The following is a 20175-nucleotide window of genomic DNA, read 5'->3' as shown; positions in this document are numbered from 1 at the left end:
AACGCCGGCCGGGCCGCCGCCGCCCCTCGGCCCGCCGGCTCTGCTTCCGGCAAGGCCAGCCCGGAACGCCCCGACGCGCTGCCGGGGCAGCAGGCTGGCTGCCGGCCGCCTGCCTCCGCGCTGCCCACGGCGGCTCTCGCGGCCGCCCGCACAAGGCCCGCGGCAGGCGGCAGCGGCCTGGCCCCGCGGGGCCGCCAGGGCAGGCGCCGGTGCGCAGGGGCCCGGCCGGCCGGAGGCGGCTCCGCCCCGGCGTGCGGCTCCCGGGAGCGCGGGGCCTTCGGCGGCGGCGAGGCCCACGCTGGGTTGCGCCTCCCAGCGTGGTCGTGGAAGGCGTCACCCGGCGCTGGGGCGCGGGTCGGAGGCTGTTCTGCTCCTGCAGAGTGCGGGTGTTAGTTCTGCTGACGGTGTGCTGTGCTGCTCCTGTCCCTGCCCGCGATGGCAGACCCGAGCAACAACGGGTTTTTGTTTTTGTGCGGCTGTAGTGGCTGCGCGGCCTTACGTGTTATTTACACCACTACAGGGCCCTTCATTTTGATGGGTTGTTGCTATTTTAAACCAACATAAAGTAGAGAAGATCTGGACTGCTTTCTCTTCCTCCACCAGATCTCCAGGTAATTACTGGTACTAGTACAATGTCCCTGCGTATCAATGCGACTTACTGGTATAAAATCAATTTAAAGAGCATTTTAAATTACGCAGTAGCTCTGTTTTTCTAGACGGTCTGCAGACATAAATTACTATGTTCTTGTGCATCTACTAAAAATGTACTTAACAGTCAAACTGAAGGCAGAGGGCAATGAGCCACATGTGAAATCCAGGCTCCTGTAGGTACCCGGGTAGCCAGCCTGCCCCGGCTATCCACCTCCCACTTCCCTGAGACCGCTGCTCTCCCTGGGAGCTGAAGGTGATGGCATGGCACAGCACTCCTGAAACTTAAAGCTTTTCAAGGACATGGTTGTTCCATAACAACATAGCACCATAGGTATATATGAATTATCAAAGGTCATTCTCAGGGTTTGTATTTTCTGTCCCCACTCATGCTTTCATGTGTCTTGTTATGCATGCCTGGCTTAGAGACTTTTCTGGGAAGAGGTACGTCATTGTATGTAATGAATATTAAACATGTTCACTTGTGTCAAGATTCAAGTGTTCTTCATCTATATGTTTTAGGTTTATCTGCGCATTTCAGGAAGTTTGTAGAAGTGCCTTGCAATTTATTCACTTGGGTTAGATTAGGTATTAGGAAGAAGTTCTTTACTGTGAGGGTGGTGAGGCACTGGAACAGGTTGCCCAGAGAAGCTGTGGATGCCCCATCCCTGGAAGTGTTCAAGGGAAGGCTGGATGGGGCTTTGAGCAGCCTGGTCTAGTGGAAGATGTCTCTGACCATGACTGGGGGGTTGGAGCTAGATGAACTTTAAAATCGCTTCCAACCCAACCCATTCTATGACTATGATATATTTTTAGTTCACTGTGCTGAAGTGATTAAAGGGTTTGCCTTTGAAAACTTACCTTGTCAATGCTAGCTGCATTATATAAACTTATTCTATGCACAGATGAACAGAGCTGGTAGTGTCCATATGATAATCATGTGCTTCTCCATAGAGTTAAATATTCTTTCCTGCACTAGTCCCTCAGTCAGTATTTAAAGAAGTATTAATTCAAGCATTGGCATTGAAAACCAGCTGGTATAGCAAACTTGACCTAAGGTTGTACCAGGCTAGGCAACATTTGTCTTACGTAACAGAGCAAAACAACATACATCCCAGAACACGCTTGTACAGAACAGGAGAAAACAGGAGAAAGAGAAGCACATCGGCCAAGCCTGGAGTTGTTCTGCATGCATGTGGACAGCTATGCTTGGTGCAAACTTCACCGCAAAGAATTCAGCTCAGAGTTCTCCTTTCTTCCATTAATGGTCAGAAATCACCATAACAAAAAAGACAGCTGTATCACATCCAGTCAAAGAACTGCCTTTAGAAAATCTTAGGTCCTACCAGCTCCAGCATATGAGGGAATGGGAAGTCTTCCTTGGTTTCTGCACTTCACAATGCACAGCGTTGGAAATAATTTGGTAAGAAAGAGAAATAAAGAATACATGGTTTTAAAAAGAGCTTGAGGAGATAGCTGTACTGTTGGGTAAACATACAGGACTTTAAGGAAATGGATATTTAACTTCCTGAATGCATCAAAATTCCACTGACTTCAGCTAACAGCTACATTAAAAGCCAATTTTATACATTAAGCAAGTCAGCTGTATAAATTTATGGGTTATATATTCAGTTTAGAGCAACTTAGGACTTTACTTATTTTTCAGACTAGTTTGTGCACAGGAATAAGAGTTTCTCTATTCCTGTGTTCTCTTTGCTGCACATAAGTATGGGACAATTGCATGTAGAAGGCATACTCATACATATTTTGTAGAGAGGACCAAAACCACCACATACAACATTTTAATCCCTGTCATGCGTTTTTTAGATATTTTATTTCCAAATACAACAATTTAGGTTTTCTAAATGCTGATCGTTTGCCTATCTCCATAACATAGGCCTTTATGCCTTGTGTTTAGTTGCTTTTATAATATTATCATCCTATACACTATTTATGTAATAAGTGAAAACTGTGGAAGGCACCATTTTTGCTCAGTAGCTTCTTGGTCACCATGGAAAGGTCAGAGAACTGACTGACTGTGTCATAGTGGGGACTGGCTGAAAGCTTGCTGGATGCATGAGAGAGAGGGGTAGAAAACGGATGGCAAAAGCAGCAGTGGATGGTGAATGATGTGCCAGTTCTGGTTGGCTTTGAGCTGCTCAGGTGGGGAATGTGGTAACTGTGAGCAAGAAATAGCTTGCTATTTGTTTCTACACTCTAAATTCTTAAAGGATCACACCAAATACTTACCTGGTTTGTGTATGCTGTTTTCTGGCAAATCATGCTGCCTGGCTGGTCACTCAGGCCAACATATATGCAGTGCAATTTGGAAACTGATGATCCAAATAGCTTCAAACCATTTGAAGATCTTCAGCACGTTTAATAGTTACATATAAAAAGCCTCTGAATGCTGGAGTCATGGTTCTGCAAAATAACAGGCTTCTCTTCTGCCTTTTATTTGAGGTAATGAGTGCCATTACAATCTAGTGTCATCTGTATGTGAGTCTGTCTATGCTCCTTTCATGAAACTTTGTTCCCCATGTTGACTGAAATTTTAGGGTCTGAAGAATTTCTGATGGAAAGGAATGACTTTTCCAAAGCAGATGCCTTGCTGAGTTTGTCTTCCTTGTTGGATAATTTCCAACTGAAAATGTTGTTGCTGTTCCCCAGAATAAGATGGGGAAGGTATATTTTTCCACATAGAATCAAAATCCTACCAGTGTAGACAAGACCATGCTTTGGAGGAGAGATTTGTTATGTGAAAACAAGGACACCCTTCATGTCAGGGATGCATCTCGTGAGGTCTCTTCTAATTTTTTTCCCAAGCTTAGCCATATGATAAGATTAGTTTGGCTGATGAATTTTTGAAAGAATTGTGGTGGCCAGGCTCTGTCCTGAAGCTTCAAGGTGTGATTCCTTGTTATGGGTGGAAGGCATGGCCAGAGCAGGGAGGGCTTCTTTCTGCATACTATAAATGGTCCCACTACTGATGTTGCCTTTGAGGAAGAGGAGAAAATTTCCTGATGGGGTAGGTGGAGTATGAGTCCTGGGAAAGGAGGAAGGCAGGAGACAGCAGAAGTGGGAGTGGCCTGTGGAGTACGTTGCTCTTAGTGGAAGGAAGCAGGTGTCAGAGGAGTTTGAGCTGAGGTTTGGCATGTGCCTGCACAAGGGCAGATGCACACTCCCCATCTGGGGCCTGAAACTCAATACATGAGTCTTGATAAGACTGCTAGAAATTTTCCTATTAATTGTATTTTGCCCAAGAATCTGGTTTTGGACAGTGATGTATCTAAGATTATCAGCCTTCACTGGAAATGTCTTGATGATGTTAAGAACAATAATCTGAAGAGTGAAAGGTTGTTCCAGCAAAGTCTGGAGAGGTTTAGCTAGGAAATGTCATGCAGTGGTAGACTTTGTAAGTCTGTAACCTCTGTAATGCAGGTTTTTGAAATGTAATACATACCTAAACTGCCTTAGAAACACCTTCAGAGACTGCTGTGTAGGGTTCTTCACTTGAATGTTTGAAGGTAATGAAATGTCAGTGTATTTGGAATTCTCACCCAGCTTTATTTTAACTCTTTGTTTTATCTTTTCCCTGTTCTTTTCGCTGGGGGAAAAAGAATAATTTGCTCAAGTGATTGCCTGTGTCATACCTCAGATGCACAGGGCCTTGAATGTGCCTAACCTTAACAATAATGTTTCATAACTCTGGGGTACTCCACATTTTACTGAATGCCACACAAACCAACTGTTTCCTAAGGTGTTTTAAGATAATAGATTTTTTCCCTTTTTGTCTTCAACAGTAAATCCTGCAGCTGCACATGAAAGGCTGAGCCCCAGAGCTGAGCTGCAGCTGGGGCTCGCAGCTGGTCCAACTTTCCCTATTCCTGTCTCAATGTCTTGGTGCTCTGGCACCAAGCAACTTCATATAGATGTTGGTGTCAGCCCAGCTGATGGTCAAAATTTTCTGCAGGCTTTTGAGAGGGAGAACGACTGCTTCACAGGACTCCCATTGGGAGTGGGATTACTTAGGAAAAAAGAAGAGGCATCAATGTACATGGATGGGCATCTGAAATTGAGCTGTATTTCTTCTGGATGGTCCATGGGTGATGAGAACGCCTGTGGATCCTCTGTACCAACATCTGGCAGGCTCTGCATGTGCTGCTGCTCCCACCTGAATGAGCATATTAGAGAGAACAGGAGGGTGTGAGCAATTAGGTGAGCTGAATGTGTGAGTCCTGAACCCTTGGCTACACTCAGGGAGCACATCAAGTTAAAAGAAGATAGGAAAGTGTTTGAAAATGAACAGGACCTGAGCCAGCAATCAATAACTGTCTGAAACATAAACCAACCATGAGCTCAGTCAGAATCAAGGTTCTTGGCTAATCTAATCTGTGTAACTAGTCTTGAAATACGTAAAAGGCTGCTGTAAAAAACAGGGGAACAGTCTGTCTTCCCTGTCCAGGACAGTGCAGCACTGGAATGATTTGCCTAGGGAGACTGTAGTGTCTTCATCACTGGAGGTTTTACAGAACAAGTTAGACAAACAGCAGTGAGGAACAGTGTATACGCATTTGGGACAGCATTGGGACAGAGGGAGGGAAAGCATCGCGGTGTGACCTCATCAGCACATTTCCACCACTGTTTTTCTCTGATACTATGATATTACTTTGCTCCTATTCTTGTTTGTCCTTCTCTTGCTACACTTCCAGATGTGCCTTGCTTTTGTGCAAGGTCTGCACAGCAGGCATATTTATGCTGAGAGGGACCTTTGCACTTTACTGCAATAATGGGAGTAAAATTTGGGACGGTATCTAGTTCTAAACACCAAAACTCTCTTGAAATGTCGATGAGCTGTTTCAAATGATTTCTGGAATATACTGCGTATATTACACAACTTGTTCCTAAGTAAAGTAATTCTGCCTCAAGTCAGCCTGCAGGGAAATCTTGAAGGGCATAGTCATTCTCAGTCTGTCCTAGTCTTGTCCTCTGGATCTTGTCTGGAGGAAAGCACATGTGGGTCCTGTGCTACGAACACAGTATACAGATGTATGTGCATGTGCGTTTGAAGTTTCTATCCAGTGCACAGTGAAATGTCAGAGATCACATAGCAGCTGCCGTGCCTACCTGACACAGAAGTAGGATAGCCTTTTCCTGTTGCATGCAGTCTTCACTTTTTATTTGCAATATACTGTCAGCAGTATAGGACACATTGCAGTGTTATACCTGGGACAAGCTACAGAAGAGGTTCACAAAGTTCTTCAGGCTCACAAAGCAACCCCATTTATTGCAATCAGTGAGACTATTCACATGCTTATATTTACGCATATGCCTAAGTTTTTTGCTGGAGGTAGGCCTGGGTAAAAATAATTTTCCAATATTTTCAACCTGACAACAACTTGCATAAGCATCAATTTAATTAATAAAAATTAAGTGTGGAGCAAAGCAGCTTTGGTAGCACGTACTTCAGCAGTACTTATGTTGCAATTTTGGTATTGCAACAGGAGTTCTAGTTTGTTAAGATTGAGGGATCAATAACTAAATATACAGAAAAGTCAGCAGCTTAGTGGTTAAGGGGTTGTTGTAATGTGTCAAGCACTCCTGTTTTGGCCAAAACTGATCTTCTGAAACAGTATCTTCCAAAACATGCCAGTAACAGCCGCCTTCTTCTTCTGCAGTCTCAGAATAAAAGATAAAGTAGATCTGCAAAGAGTATTCTGATACATTGATCACACTTAGTCGTCTCTTGCTCTTGAAGAATAGTAAGCCCCTAAGCCTTGTACAGTCAAATATTTTCTTATTAGCCCAGTGCAAGATACTCAGTCAACACATGCATGAAAAGTCAGCAATTGTCCAGGATATTCTATATTCCATTTTTAACTCCCCTGTAAATTAAAACATCATATACAAAACACTTGTGGAACTTCTTTGAAAATGGTTGTGGATGTTACTGAGATGAGGTTAGTATTGCAACATGTACCATAGTGCTAGTCCAAAGCCTGGGATAGATTAATTATTATGGGTTCAAAATTCTTCAGGTACAGTTAAGGAATTGTTGGGGCTGTATTTGTGTAAGTATGTGCAGAGCTATTTGTGCCTATATTTAAAGAAAAACATGCTGTGGATTACCTATATTTTGGGAATTTAAAGTGAATGAATATTTTTCTGAAATTATATGGCAACAGTAAGAGGAACACTTGGTAAGAGTTATCCAGGAGTTACACTTAGAAAAAAATAGGATGCAATACACATCACAGAAAAACACCTTGACATTTGGTAAATAAAACTGTAGCTATGTTTGATTGCATAGGTAGTCTGATTCCAATGCTTGTCTCAAATGGGGCTTGGACCCTGCTGCCACATAGCTCTGCTGGGGAGGCAGAGAGACAGCAAACCCCATTCCTTGCTTCCCTCATCTTCCTGCATAGCCTGAGCTCACCAGGCTCAGCACCACTTGGGCTGCACAGTGCTCCTGCAGAGTCCTGGCAGCCTTTCTAGGGGCTATGCTGCAGCATGTGAACCTCACCATGTGCCCAAGGGCTACCAAAACAACCCGTGCCTGGGCTGTCCTCCCTCCTTATGGTGGCTGCTTGACTATCAGTCAGGTGTAGTGCCCATTGACAGCAGTGGGAAGGCTGTTCGACTTCAGTGCTAGGGTTGATCTAGGAAACAGCTTGAGCTGAATGAAATGCAGAAGTGAGGAAAGGGTGGAATTGGTAAAAAATGAATTAATTTTAAAATTACCTCCAATAAAAGCTAATATAATGCTCTTAGAACCCCATCAAGCCTAGCAGGTGTGTTTTGGACTTTAATGTAGGGCGCGGTTGCACTGATACTTGGATTGGCAGTGTGAAGAGACAGCTGTGTCTCATGCCTAGTGCAGTAGAGTTCAGATTCTGGAAATTTCTTATTTTTGCCTGACAAATTCCTGCACAGGTATTTAAAAGATCTTTTTCTGAGTATTAAGAACAATGTTGTAGCTATGTTAATGTTTCCTCCTGTAACTATTCCCCCTTTGGAGCCTCTTCCAGCTCTCAGGGCAGTGCAACTTTATACCTCCTGCTCAGACCAGCTGTGCTTGAGAACAGGGCTGCATGGGTGCTCCATGCTGGAGCCACCTGGAGAACCACAACTTCATGTAATTCACCTTTTTCCACCCCACAACCTATGACCTTACCTGGTGTTGCCAGTCTGCTTTAAATACACCTAAGAGACTAGTTTAATATCCTGGAGCAAGGACAAAGAACACTAAATCCTTTTTAGCAACTGGTTCGGCTTTAATCAGGTTCAAGAGTTCCCTTCCCCTGGCTATAGTGCTTCTGTTCCTGCTGCTGAGCTCTGTGATGGGGATGGACTCTTTCACGTGCAGCGTTCCCCTGTTGTTTCGTGCTCGCCCAGCTGAGGGGCTGAGCAATAATTAGGTTGAAAGGCCTTTTCTCTTCTTTGCGCACTACATTTCCCATGGCCTCCTTAAAAGTATCTGCTGTTGTTTTTGTCTGCTAAACATGTTCCTCTGGTATCATCTTGAAGTGCTAAGTAGAGAATACTCCTTGCTTGGCCTACATAGAATCACAGAATCATAGAGTCATTTAGGTTTGAAAAGATCTTTAACATCATCAAGTCCAACTGTTAACCCAGGACTGCCAAGTCCACCACTTAACCCTGTCCCTAAGCACCACATCTATGCATTTTTTAACCACCTCGAGGGATGGTGATTCCACCATGTCCCTGGGGCAGCCTGTTCCAATGCTTGACCACCCTTTCAGTGAAGAAATTTTTCCTAATATCCAATCTAAACCTCCCCTGATGCAACTTGAGGCCATTTCCTCTTGTCCCATCACTTTTTACTTGGCAGAAGAGACCGACCCCCACCTGCCCACAGGCTCCTGTCAGGTAGCTGCAGAGAGCAGTAAGGTCCCCCCTGAGCCTTCTCCAAACTAAACAACCTCAGTTCCTTCAGCTGCGCCTGGTAAGACTTGTGCTCCAGACCCTTCACCAGCTTCATTGTCCTTCTCTGGACATGCTCCATCACCTCCATGCCTGTCTTAAAGTGGAGGGCTCAAAACTGGACACAGTATTTGAAGTGTGGCCTCACCAGTGCTGAGTACAGGGAGACAATCACTTCCCTCATCCTGCTGGCCACTGTTTTGGATACAAGCCAGGATGCTATTGGCCTTCTTGCCACCTGGGCACACTGCTGGCTTATGTTCATGAGAAGGAAGTCATGACCAGCCATGGCAGATGTCATGCAATGATTTTTGGAATGGAGTTTTCCCTTCCCTCTGGTGACTGTAAGGTGAAATGACTCCTGCAGTGTAGAGCTGTGAGCCATCTCTGTGGGGTGGGCTTGCTCTGGCAGGGGGACCAGTCCTAGTAGAAACATGATGATTGAAATTCCTGATGGAGACTCCTACACAGTGGCATCCTCTTCCTTGGAAATATGGTGAGGCAAAAGTAACCTTGTTCAAAGACAAGTGCTCAGCTCTAAGTCAAAAGACAAATCGAGAAGCTGAGGGCCAGGAAAAGTCATATTAGATGACTCGTTGTGGGAGGATGGACCCTTTATCTAGATGACTCAGTCCCTGAAGCGCTGGAAGACCTAGGGCTAGTTTCATCCAGATGTCTGTGGAACAGGAGTCATGATGGTGATGGTACACTGATGACATCTGCCAGTTTGGAAGTGTAGCTCCTGCAGAGGTACCCAACTGACGCGTCACTCATGGTCTACTATGTCAGAGCTGGGTATGCCTTTTCCTTCTGCCCTCATGCTGACTCCCCTTTAAAATTATCCTTGCTCCTCCACACACTTCTTCCTGTATAAAATGACTCACATTTTTGTCTCTTGTTTTAGACAAGGCCAGCTTAAGCAGTGGAGAGCAGCAGGCTTAGCTAACTGCCTGTGAAAAGTTGTCTTAACTCATGCCACGGCCATAGAGGAAATTTCTGGATATTTCTATGAACTTTATGTGTTCATTTGTGGATTTTATGACCAGCTGTTTGTTAGGAATGGTGAGGCTGTGTGCTTAGACACACCAATCCCCTGCAAGGGAGCACAGCGCCCCATCTTGCGTTTCTGCTGGTGACAATGCCAGCTTTAACCAGGGCTTGCAGGCATCAGCAGTCCTGGCAAATGAGGGACATCCGCAGTGCAGAAAGGCTTATTGTGGGGTACAGCTGTGTCATCATGAAGCTGGAATGTACAGTATACACTTTCCATGAGCATAGCTCTGAGCACAGAAATGTGTATACCATCAATGGCAGCTGCCTCTCTATGGAGTGGTTCAGCTGTTGTGATAGCTGATGAGCTAAATTTAAGGTTTGCACATGCTTGATTCTATTTAATACCTACAAAGGGGAGTTTGGAGTTTACAGGGGGAAAAAAGCCCCAGCTTTGGGATCTACATATATGCAGAATTTAAAAATATTTTTTCCTCCTTTATGTTTATACTTAGCTGGACCTGAAGTCACACTTTTTTAAAAGTAAAAATCCTGGTGTATTGTGTATTATAATATATATACAATATACCGTGTGACTGAAAATAAAACTGCAATTTTTGCACAATACTATTAGTAGTATTTGCCTCAGAATTCTTTGCCTTAATGTCAGATATAATGTCATAATTACATTTTTCAAGACGTACAAAATTGCAATGGAGCAGATTCAATCTTGTTGAAAGTTAAGGCATTGCATACAGAAGTTTTCACTAGATTTAATTCCTTTATTATTTCCTAAGAGTATAAAAAAATGTTAGGACCACATCTTTGGAAAGATATTCAAAGCATCAGAAGCATATGCTAAATGTGGTTTGTTAATCATTCAGGGAATTGAGATATGGCATATAAGAAACATGCTTTTATCTTGAATCTGTGCCAAAAAGCCTTCTTCAAATTCTTCTCCTGCTCTGGCAAAGCATAGCAAATCATGCCACCGCAGACATTTCAGGAGTATTTGAGTACTAGCAACAAAACGAGAGGACTTGAAGAAACTTAAAGGCACAGTACCAATATTATTTTATACATTACAGTCTCCTTAGTCAAATATATGACAAACGTGATGCTACTGCTTGTCATTAAGATACACCTGGGAATTAGTAATGCAATAAAGTCATCTTTTATACTAAAATTAAAGTCATGTTGCCATGTTTTCATGCTACTCTGTATAGTGTTACGGGAAGTGACATTCCCCTCCATGTGTCTGAGAGTGAGTTCATTTGGTTAAGCTGATAGATTCCAGGAGTCTTTTCATGCAGAGGTAAACTTTCAATTATCACCTATATTTAAGTCTCATGAGATGTAAAGTCCAAAAAATGAGGAAGTGAAACTGCCCAATTTGACAGATCAAGCAAGAAAAAATCTCAGTACTCATAAACTACATTTCCAAGGGGGGAGCATTTACTCCCAAAAGCTAAAAGAGGGAAGGATACAGAGAGGCAGACATAACTGTCCAGTCTTTCATGAAAAGAAATGTTTGCAACCAGCTAAACCCTGCCCTGGAGTTACAGTAAACAAGCAATGATAAGGATGGTGCCATGCTGACTAGCCAGTGTACTGGAACAGGCGTTGTATATCAACAGCCTGGCAGTGTCAAAGCCAAGTTAGAGTAGCAGGAATTTAGCACTTCACAAACTCGTGACCCCAAAAAAGGCCATGGTGTGTGTCAGGAGTGTGTCACGATGGATTCTGAGCAAGGAGGGGGAGGAGACTGCCTCTGGTGTGCATAGGGACCATTCTCTGCTTGGTGTGAGAGAGAATATTTGTGTGGTGGTAACATCTGACCAATTCATAGGCCTTTTATTTTTTAAGCTGAGTGACCAGATGTCTTCTCTTTCATCTGGTTTGGAGAGACTTAAGATGAGCTTTTATTTCAGTGCTTGGAAAATCTCGTGTACATGTTTATCTGATACAGATGACAATCTTGGGTTTGCTGTAAGTTAGAGGTCTGCATTGTTTTCTGCCTTGTACAAACTGACTGCCCTCCCAGCGTAATTGCTTAGCACTCTGCAGAGCAATTTACTCCTTAACACAACTTATAAGTCATAGTAATATTCTCATTAATGTGCAGGGGAGTTCCTTGTGAACCTAGTATGAGTGAAGCTGAGATGGTAGCTGAATTCATTAATATAGCTGTGGCTCTGCATATTACACTCTATTTCTGAAAGTGAGGCATTTTTAGGACATTTCACCTAGTTACCAAGTTTACCTGCGCTGACATCTAGGTTATTTTAATTACTTAGATGTATTACAATTGCAGTTGAAAGAGAAAGGGAGATTTTACAAATGTTTGATGGCTGGTGGGTACTTGACAACTATCTGTAGGGTATCAGGGCCCAGTGTGAAGATTCGAAAGGGCTCTTGTCAGTCATGTATTACTAATGCTTTTGTAACCATCATAGGTAAATTATTTATGACAGGCAAGTGTGAGTGGCAGAAGAGGTGTGTGCCAGCTATTATCAGCTACACTAAGCCCAAACTTTTCTTACTCCTACAAAACCTTTTTGCTTTTTAATATATTTTTTGCAGTCCCCAGTTTCATGCATTTGATTTTACTAATATTACACAGAATCTAAAAGTAGGTTAAATAATTTAAGTAATGCTAATATTGATGGTTAAATTGGTGGTAGTATTGATGGAAACTTGCTGACAAGTTTTTCAGATTGGTCCTTTTCATGCATTTTGCTGTTTGAGATGATATGATAGTGTTGTGTTTGTCTTCAACAGTTAAAGACAAGGGTCATTAAAGATGGTCACTATCAACTAAAATTCAGCAGTTGGTGCCAGATAAATACTGATAGCAAAGTTTTCCTTTCCATTGCCTTTTTTGCTCCCTCCCTCTCCTCTAGCATGGTATTCCCACTTACCACTCACATTTTTCTCTTTCACAGTCTTCAGAATTGTACTGCATATACCAAACATTACAGATATGGAAAACCAAAGCATTAATCAGTCACATTAATTCATGCAATTTCTTGCATCTGTTATATGAGAAGATAAACAGGTCCCAGGACACAACTGAAAACTTTTCTGTAAGAGTTGTGCTGAAAATGCAAAGCAAGAACAACATGGCTAAGCATTTAACATCTGTGCCTCCAGACTACTGACTGCAGCATAACCTCATATTTGGTTCTGCTGTGTGTCTGGGTCAGCAAGTAAGGGTGCACACTTAGTACTCTTCTTGTGAAAGAGGATCTCAGTTCCTGGAAGGGGAGGGGGCACAGTGCTCTCAGTTAGTCCTCTGTGGTGTTTCTGAAAAGTGCCCACAAGCAGAGTATATTCCTCTGGGGCAGGCACTACCATCCCTAGCAGGGTTTCCCTCTGCAGCCCGCAGAAATACCAGAGCGCCACAGAATGAACTTCATTCTACCTTAAAGCTAAGCATCCAGGAGAGAAGGACAGAGAAAAGCAGGACTGAAATAACTGATGTCTAAAAAAGCCCACTGCAAACTTGCTGCCATGAAAATGTCAGGATTCAGAATTTTCATGGAGTCTTAATCCAAGCACTGCTCTGGTTCAGCAGAAACAGCAGTCCAGACTGTGCAGTTTGATTACTGTATTGCTAGGGTGAATGGCATTAAGCTGTATAACAAATATAGAATGGAGAAAGGGAGAAGGAGATGGAAAAAACAGGCAAATACATTGTAAAGCCCCTAGGAGACTTAAATCAGACAAGGTCTCTCACTGGAGTCAGTGTAAAACTCCTCGTCTAGAAGGCAGATGAATTGCAGAGAACAGGGAAGTACAAAAGAATTTCCTCCAGTTAAATGTAGCCAAATAAAATCAGTCCCACATTTTTCCTTTATATCTATAAAAGGCAGCTTTTCATATTGTCTCAGCAGGTTTTGAATTCCTAATGCCTTTTTGCTTAGTACTGCTGAGACTGGAATTCTTTTGCCCCAAAATGTGGAGTGTGTGGGACACTGCTGTTTGGTGAGGGCAACATTAACTCAGTTTTGTCCAAAAGAGGTTTACTGAATTTCCACTTTATTGCTTCAGTTGGGATGTGGAGCTTGACTAAGCAAACTCTTCACCTCATGTGACCTAGATAGGATGCGGATAGTCCTTGTATTGTCACCCATTGTCACCATTGTCACCATTTACCTGCTGTGAGAAAAACCTCACTATTTTGTTGTTCCCTGTGAATAAAAATTACTGTTATTTATCCTTATAACATGTCTGAAGTGACTCTTAATTCATATGGATGAGTTCTTTCTTTGGTTAGTGAAGTAAATTTGGCTTAAAATAGAAACACAACACCATTACCATGGTAAAACCCCAAAACAGCTTCATATAAAATCCAGTTTTATAGAAGGTTTTCAAACCAAAAGAAGGCTATGTTGTCAGCTGTGTAATTGCAAAAGCAAACTTGCTCTGTGCCTGAAACAAAACACCCCCCCAATTAAGCCAATTTCTGTAATATAAACAAAAATAACAAGACTGCTTTGAAGAGATTAATCCTTAGCAAGAGTTATGAGCATCCCTTATTGTTGGAGAGCCTAACACTGTAAAATCAGGGTTTGCTATTAGTTTTCCATAAATTTTCTACTGATTTTCTCACAGGTTTTGCATGTGTAATTTTTATAACTGTAAGAAGTGATTTGAAAGTGTTCTTTACAAACTGAAGGCTACTCTTCCTGAGATTTTTTTTCTGTAAAGCAGTGGAACAAATAGTAGCACAGGAATATCTACAACCCAACAAAGTCATAAATAATAGATAGCATGAAATTTTCAAAATTATGGGTTGCAATCAGGCTTGTGCACTTGTGAGAACTGATAGCCATGACAGACTTCAAGTACAGCTTTTGACAGTGTTTCATGGAATATCCCTAAGACAAGCTAGGGAGTTACGACCTGCACAGAACTGCAGGTAAGTGCAGAAGTGCTGGGCAATCATAAGCAAAATGGAGTATTTGGGGAGAGAAAATAATTGCTAAATGAAAGGAAGGATCAAATGGGATTTCAGAGATCTGTGCTGGCTCTGTTACTGCTAAGAGTTTCATGTATAGTTTTAATGACAGAATAAGGCCATTTGTTCAGTAGGTTTTCTGGGATTACAGTTGGGTAGTCCTGACAAGTATACTCTCTACTTACATATGCTGAATTTCAAGAAATATGTGGACTAATACAGGAATCTAATGGAAAGAAACATGAATCATCTAAAAATACGAAAATGAGCAAATGAATTACACGTTTGGATTAGTTTAGTCTGGAGAGGAAACTGATATTAAACTTCAAATGCATAAGGGATATTTAGGTTAAAAGAACAACTTTTAAGTGGAAGGTTAGACTATGAAGGATATGAAACTGCTGTCATTGTAGGTCTTAAAGGAACATGTCAGATAAGCACCACTAAGGAATAAAGTTGGTATATCTGGTGCTGCTTTAAGCAGAAGACTTCTGATGCTCCCTTTTTTGTGATTTTTTGACAATGATTTTTTTTAAACATTTTGATGAAAAGTGACCTTAGGGAAGGAAACTTTTATTTTTGTGTACTGTAGATATATTTACAATTTTGTTTGCAATAACTGGGACTTGACTCCAGACAAATTCATAGATTCATAGGTAGTATGTAATCAATGAAAGACTTCTACAAAAACATGATTTCCGTTGCAGTTGGTGGTCTCTCCTGTATTATCAGGGCTGAAAAGCTGATGCATTCCTATCTCATGCAATGGTATGGCTGCCACTTTAATTTTTATGGCCTGTTCTGAAAGCTGCAGTTAAGCCATAGGACCTAACTAGGCATGAATCCTACTGGGCCGAGAGCCATGGCTTACGTGTTTGTGTAAGACAAAGGATGCAGGCAGGATGCCACAGCCAGCTAGAAGAGATTAGAGAGCATATGAGCTCCTGTGTGTGTGTCGGTTGTTTCAGGACCACGTGTACTATGCATGTATGTGAATAAAACTGTCCTGAACTGTTTTATGTTTAGTTTTCAAAGTGTGTCTTTGGGGGTCAAGATGGAACAAGAATTATTAGAAAGCATTGCTTCTGTTGTCCTTTTCACAAATCAACTATAAAATCCGGAGAAAACTGGACAGCAACTTTCTTTATACTTCTCAATTTTTCTTCTGAGTCCTTGTCATAACGTCCTGTGCTTAGCAGGTTGTAACGTGATGGAATGGCAAGATGTCAGCACTAGTCAAAATCAAAGAGCAGCGAGCTTGCAGCATCTGTTTGCATGGTTCAGATGATAGGCTCTGAACAAATCTTGACCTCACTGGAGTAATTTACAAATCTGTCCTTAATGAGGCCAAGTATTTATCCCTCTTAAGTGCAACTGCTGAAATATTTTATAAAGAACTTTCAGTTTAGGACACAAATACTGTGTCAACTTGCAGCAACTGAATTGCTACTTCTTGCTGCATGTATTATAAATGCATATATTCTTAAATAAAGAGAAGCTATATTACTGTCAAAAGTGACAGCATCAACAACAGGCATGGTCCTTGGCTGAAATAAACTGTTATGAATCTATTGATTTTCAAAGGATCAGCATCATTTTAGACTGCCTGGCTGAAAATGCTTATCAGTACTGTGTGGGTGCAAAAGGAATTGCTTGTGTCAAAATTTCAGCTGAAGTGGTCTTAATTGATTCACAAAGCCCTTCCTTCAGAAGGTAACAGTAACTGTAACTGATGACTCTGTCTTACTTTCTGCATGTACTTATCTGTATACACCTACAAAGGTCTATAGACACATCAGCCTGTGCACAGTACCCATCAGCAGCGTGACTGCTGCCAGCTGCAGAGTTGTGAAGTCTGTGCATCATGTCAGAATGATGTTCTAAAAATCACCGTATACTGATTTTAAACTTACTGTGGGCAGTGAGAAAAAAAATATGGTTAAGAAAACACACACACACACACACACACCCTGCCCCATCATTTGCCATCCTTATAATGTGTTTAATTTAGATTCTTAGAATGAGCAGCAAGGTGTAACTGTATAGAAGTATGCCAAGTATTAACAAGCTTCTTGATTTTTAGAGCCATCCACACTTTAATTAAGAACTCCTGAAAGGTCACTTTAAAGCTGTTTGTTGTCCCTAATGTCAATGATGGCCAACATATTTTGTCTTGATTCACTTTCTATCTTTTAAAAAGATTATTCTCTAGTCACAAGTAAAACAAACTTAGAGGTTTTTTTAAGTACATGACAAGTTTCAGTTTTAATGTCTATTAGTGTGGCTGACACAGCAGATGACTACATTTGATTTAAAATGCTTAAAACGCTCAATAAACATAGGACGTAAATGTACTGCATAAATAATGACAGGCTGTTTCTACTGAGTATTAACCAAGGTGTTAAAATAAAACATTTTCAAATGTTTAAATAACATTTGGAATGCAATATTTGAATAACACAAGCAGTTAAAGAGAACATGATCCTAACTTCACCTTTTCTTCTGTACTTTTTTTTTCACAGAGGCTGAAGCACACAGAAAGCACACACATAGCATTTGCACAGAGGATGGCACTGACTGCTCCATGACACATACGGCAGGGAAGCATCATCTGAGTGGCACTATCTACCCTTGGCCCAGGATACTCACCCAGGGGACAAATGAAGCGTCTTCGAGGCAGAGGACAGAAGTCCCCAGCTGGCTTTCAGGCTGACACAGTGCTGTCAAGCGCCCTCACAAAGCTGCGCCCCTCTTTTTCTTCCCAAATCTCTGCCATCCTTTATCCTGTCCCAGATGTCCTTTCACAGCTGCCCAGTCCCACCTGATTCATGTTTGTAATACTCTCAATTAAAAAATTAGTAATTAAAATGAAGCCCCCTTTGCCCATATTACTCCCAGCCTTTACACTGCTCCATCTGCCCATTCCCAGTCCCCTTCTTGTTTTTAAAAGAATCATTAGCATGTGATCTTGTCTCTGCCAGGATTCCCCAGTGCCATCTGCTCCCTTCCTAGATGATGAGTGCCACCCAGATCACTGTTTACCATACTCAAAAATCCAACACATTTTCTAAACATTGGTTTTGGAGGATACTTTTGTGATTCTCTACTGAAGTCAACTGCTATCAGCCTCTTTCCACATTGTCAAGGCCATAGAAATGACATGGTCCTTAGATGGTCTGATGTATTCCCAGATCTATGGGGCCTTTGTGGCAACAGCATATCAGCGTCCCTCAGCCTATACAACCACATGCTGTGCTATCATTTGTTTAAGGCATTTAGCATCTCTTGCAATGACCACAGACTAAAGTAACACCTTCCCAAACTCAACATCCTCTTTCTGAAAAAGATTTGGGTCTTTCTTAATTCTTCCAACATAAGAATACTAAGTTCATGCTTGGAAGGGTTTACAAAACATACCTTTATTTTACATTCCCCCTTTTGGTCCTCCAAGGTATTTTGGTGCATGTTATGTTTGTAAGGAGGAGCAGTAAGCAGTGTAATACTGAAAAATTCATTCAGCAAAACAGCAGTAGTGTATCACCTCTGTTTATAAGAGAAAATATCTTGCAGGGAGAACTGTCCCAGACTCCTGACATTTGAGCCTGGAACCCAGGTGGGTGACCTGCAATACTCCTGTTGCTTTTCACTACAGGCCCTTCCCTTGAGTGAAATGGGACCTGCTGTAATTTTCCATGCCCACCTACCTTCCCAGGAATGATCTGGTGCCTCTCTTCAGTAACTTGGACTTTAAAAAATGCCTGTGCATAACATTGAGGTACAAGTTATTTATGCCTTAATATCTTCACAACACAACAGTGGCTGAATGTCCTCCCGTGAAGCCCAACACAGGCTCCCTGCTCCATACAGGGCTGCACTAGCGTCACCTTAGATAACAATTGGATCAGAGAGTAAAGATCCAACAGCAGTGTAAACCTGTTTCTCCAGGGTTATACAGCCATACGGTTACGATGGGGGCAATGGCTTTCATTACTGAGCATCACAGAGTTTGCTCCTTTAAGATCCAGCTCTGCAGTACTGGAGGAAGGCTTTTCTCCAAAGCATGTAAAATGGACTACTGAATTTGAGACCAACCAGTACAAACATCTACAAAGACTTAAAGAAAAGTAACGAACTAAGTTTTACTTTCATTTTTGTAGGACTCATTGCTGACTGTGGAAACCTGTCACTGCGGATGTGGAGGGTCTTTAGACTTAAAAATATGTTAAACCTCTTCAGTGGAGGTTACACTTGGTAGGATCTGAGAGTGAGGCAGGGAGAGCTTGTTTCCTGTGATTCGTACATTCAAACCATAAATGTGTAAATATTTTCAGGAATTATGTCAACTCAAACCCCAGATTTTTTACTTGATATTTGAGTGTCTTCAGTACAGCACTGTTTTGACAATATACATAAGGTTGCTGATGTTTTCTGCGAAGTGCAGTCATCGTGTTTGTGTCAACAGTTGCAACTGCATTTAGCATTCATGACAGCTAGCACCTGAACTCAATGAATGTTGTCCCCTCCTCTTCCCCAGCTGGACTTTTTTTATATATATATATTTCTCAGAAGTACTTTTTGAACCCTCCCTCATACTAGTATGATATCCTTACTGTCCATCTCCAATCTAATTGAAATTGATCTAAAAAGAAAAAAGATAAAGTTGAAAACATCTAATACCCTTTCAGAGAAAAAATTTACAGCCGTGCTCCCCCATACAAATCAAAATCTCCCACTTTTTTCTGTAGTAATTTATTGTTCATTATAAAAGAAATAGTAGGACTATACATTCATACAAGGTTTTTCTGAATGTCACTATTTGATGAACAGGATCTTAGAAAATATAAACTGTGTACATCAGCTAGAATAGTTCAAACATTGGATATACCCAAGTATATGTGCTAGCTTATTTACCACAGCTGTATACCTCTGAAGCTTATCTGTGAAGCCAGAAAAGATAGAATAATATATTAAGCCCCAGAAAATCACTTACCATGAAACCAATGGTTCCAGGTAGGAAATGTATATTCACTTTTAAAAACAGACAAAGGACAATCTGAAGTGCTCTATTTTGGAATTAATTTACCATACTAGGCTCTCCAGAGTCAGTTGGAAGATATCTAGTATGGTGTTTTATCTGTCTGATGACTCTGCCTAAGCTCCCAAGCAAATCAGTGGGGAGACAGGGTAAAGCTGAGTTTCCAGTGGGAGTTTTCTAATGTACAAACTCTACTGAAAAAAATTTGTACCTGGGAGAAGCCTTCAGATCTGAAAGAGCCTGGAATTCATCATTAAAGGAGCCAAGGTCTTTGTTCATTGCCACAGTCCTTCAGCAGTTACCACTGCAACAAAGAATCTGAAGAAAACTCCTTGCTGGAATGAAGTGGGCAGGCTGCAATACTGTCATATTGGAGAGACTCAGCACACAAACACCTTCCCTTGCTTTTCTCTTAGACTGCTGCAAAAGTAAGAGAAACCATAGGTGGTGATAGAGTTGCAACCTACCTTTCCATGTATTCCTACCTTTAAAATCGCTCTTGCAGAAGTTTGCAAAACACTGCACAGCTGACAACTGCTTTTGTTGGGGCAGGCCCTCTGTGAACACACTTTGTCAGAATTTCACTGAGCCT

The 20175-nt window shown here is 41.8% G+C and overlaps 1 long non-coding RNA gene across 1 annotated transcript; it reads left to right on the top strand.

Moving 5' to 3' along the window:
* The first annotated feature begins 275 nt into the window (after window positions 1–275).
* Window positions 276–17436, top strand: LOC130142820 (uncharacterized). Its single transcript, XR_008819534.1, has 2 exons — window positions 276–611; window positions 17071–17436. It is a non-coding gene; the product is annotated as an uncharacterized LOC130142820 (long non-coding RNA).
* Window positions 17437–20175: the final 2739 nt, after the last annotated feature.

The sequence above is a fragment of the Falco biarmicus genome, chromosome Z (assembly GCF_023638135.1).
Source record: "Falco biarmicus isolate bFalBia1 chromosome Z, bFalBia1.pri, whole genome shotgun sequence".
Classification (NCBI taxonomy): Eukaryota; Metazoa; Chordata; class Aves; order Falconiformes; family Falconidae; genus Falco; species Falco biarmicus.
This window is presented reverse-complemented; position numbering and strand designations above follow the sequence as displayed.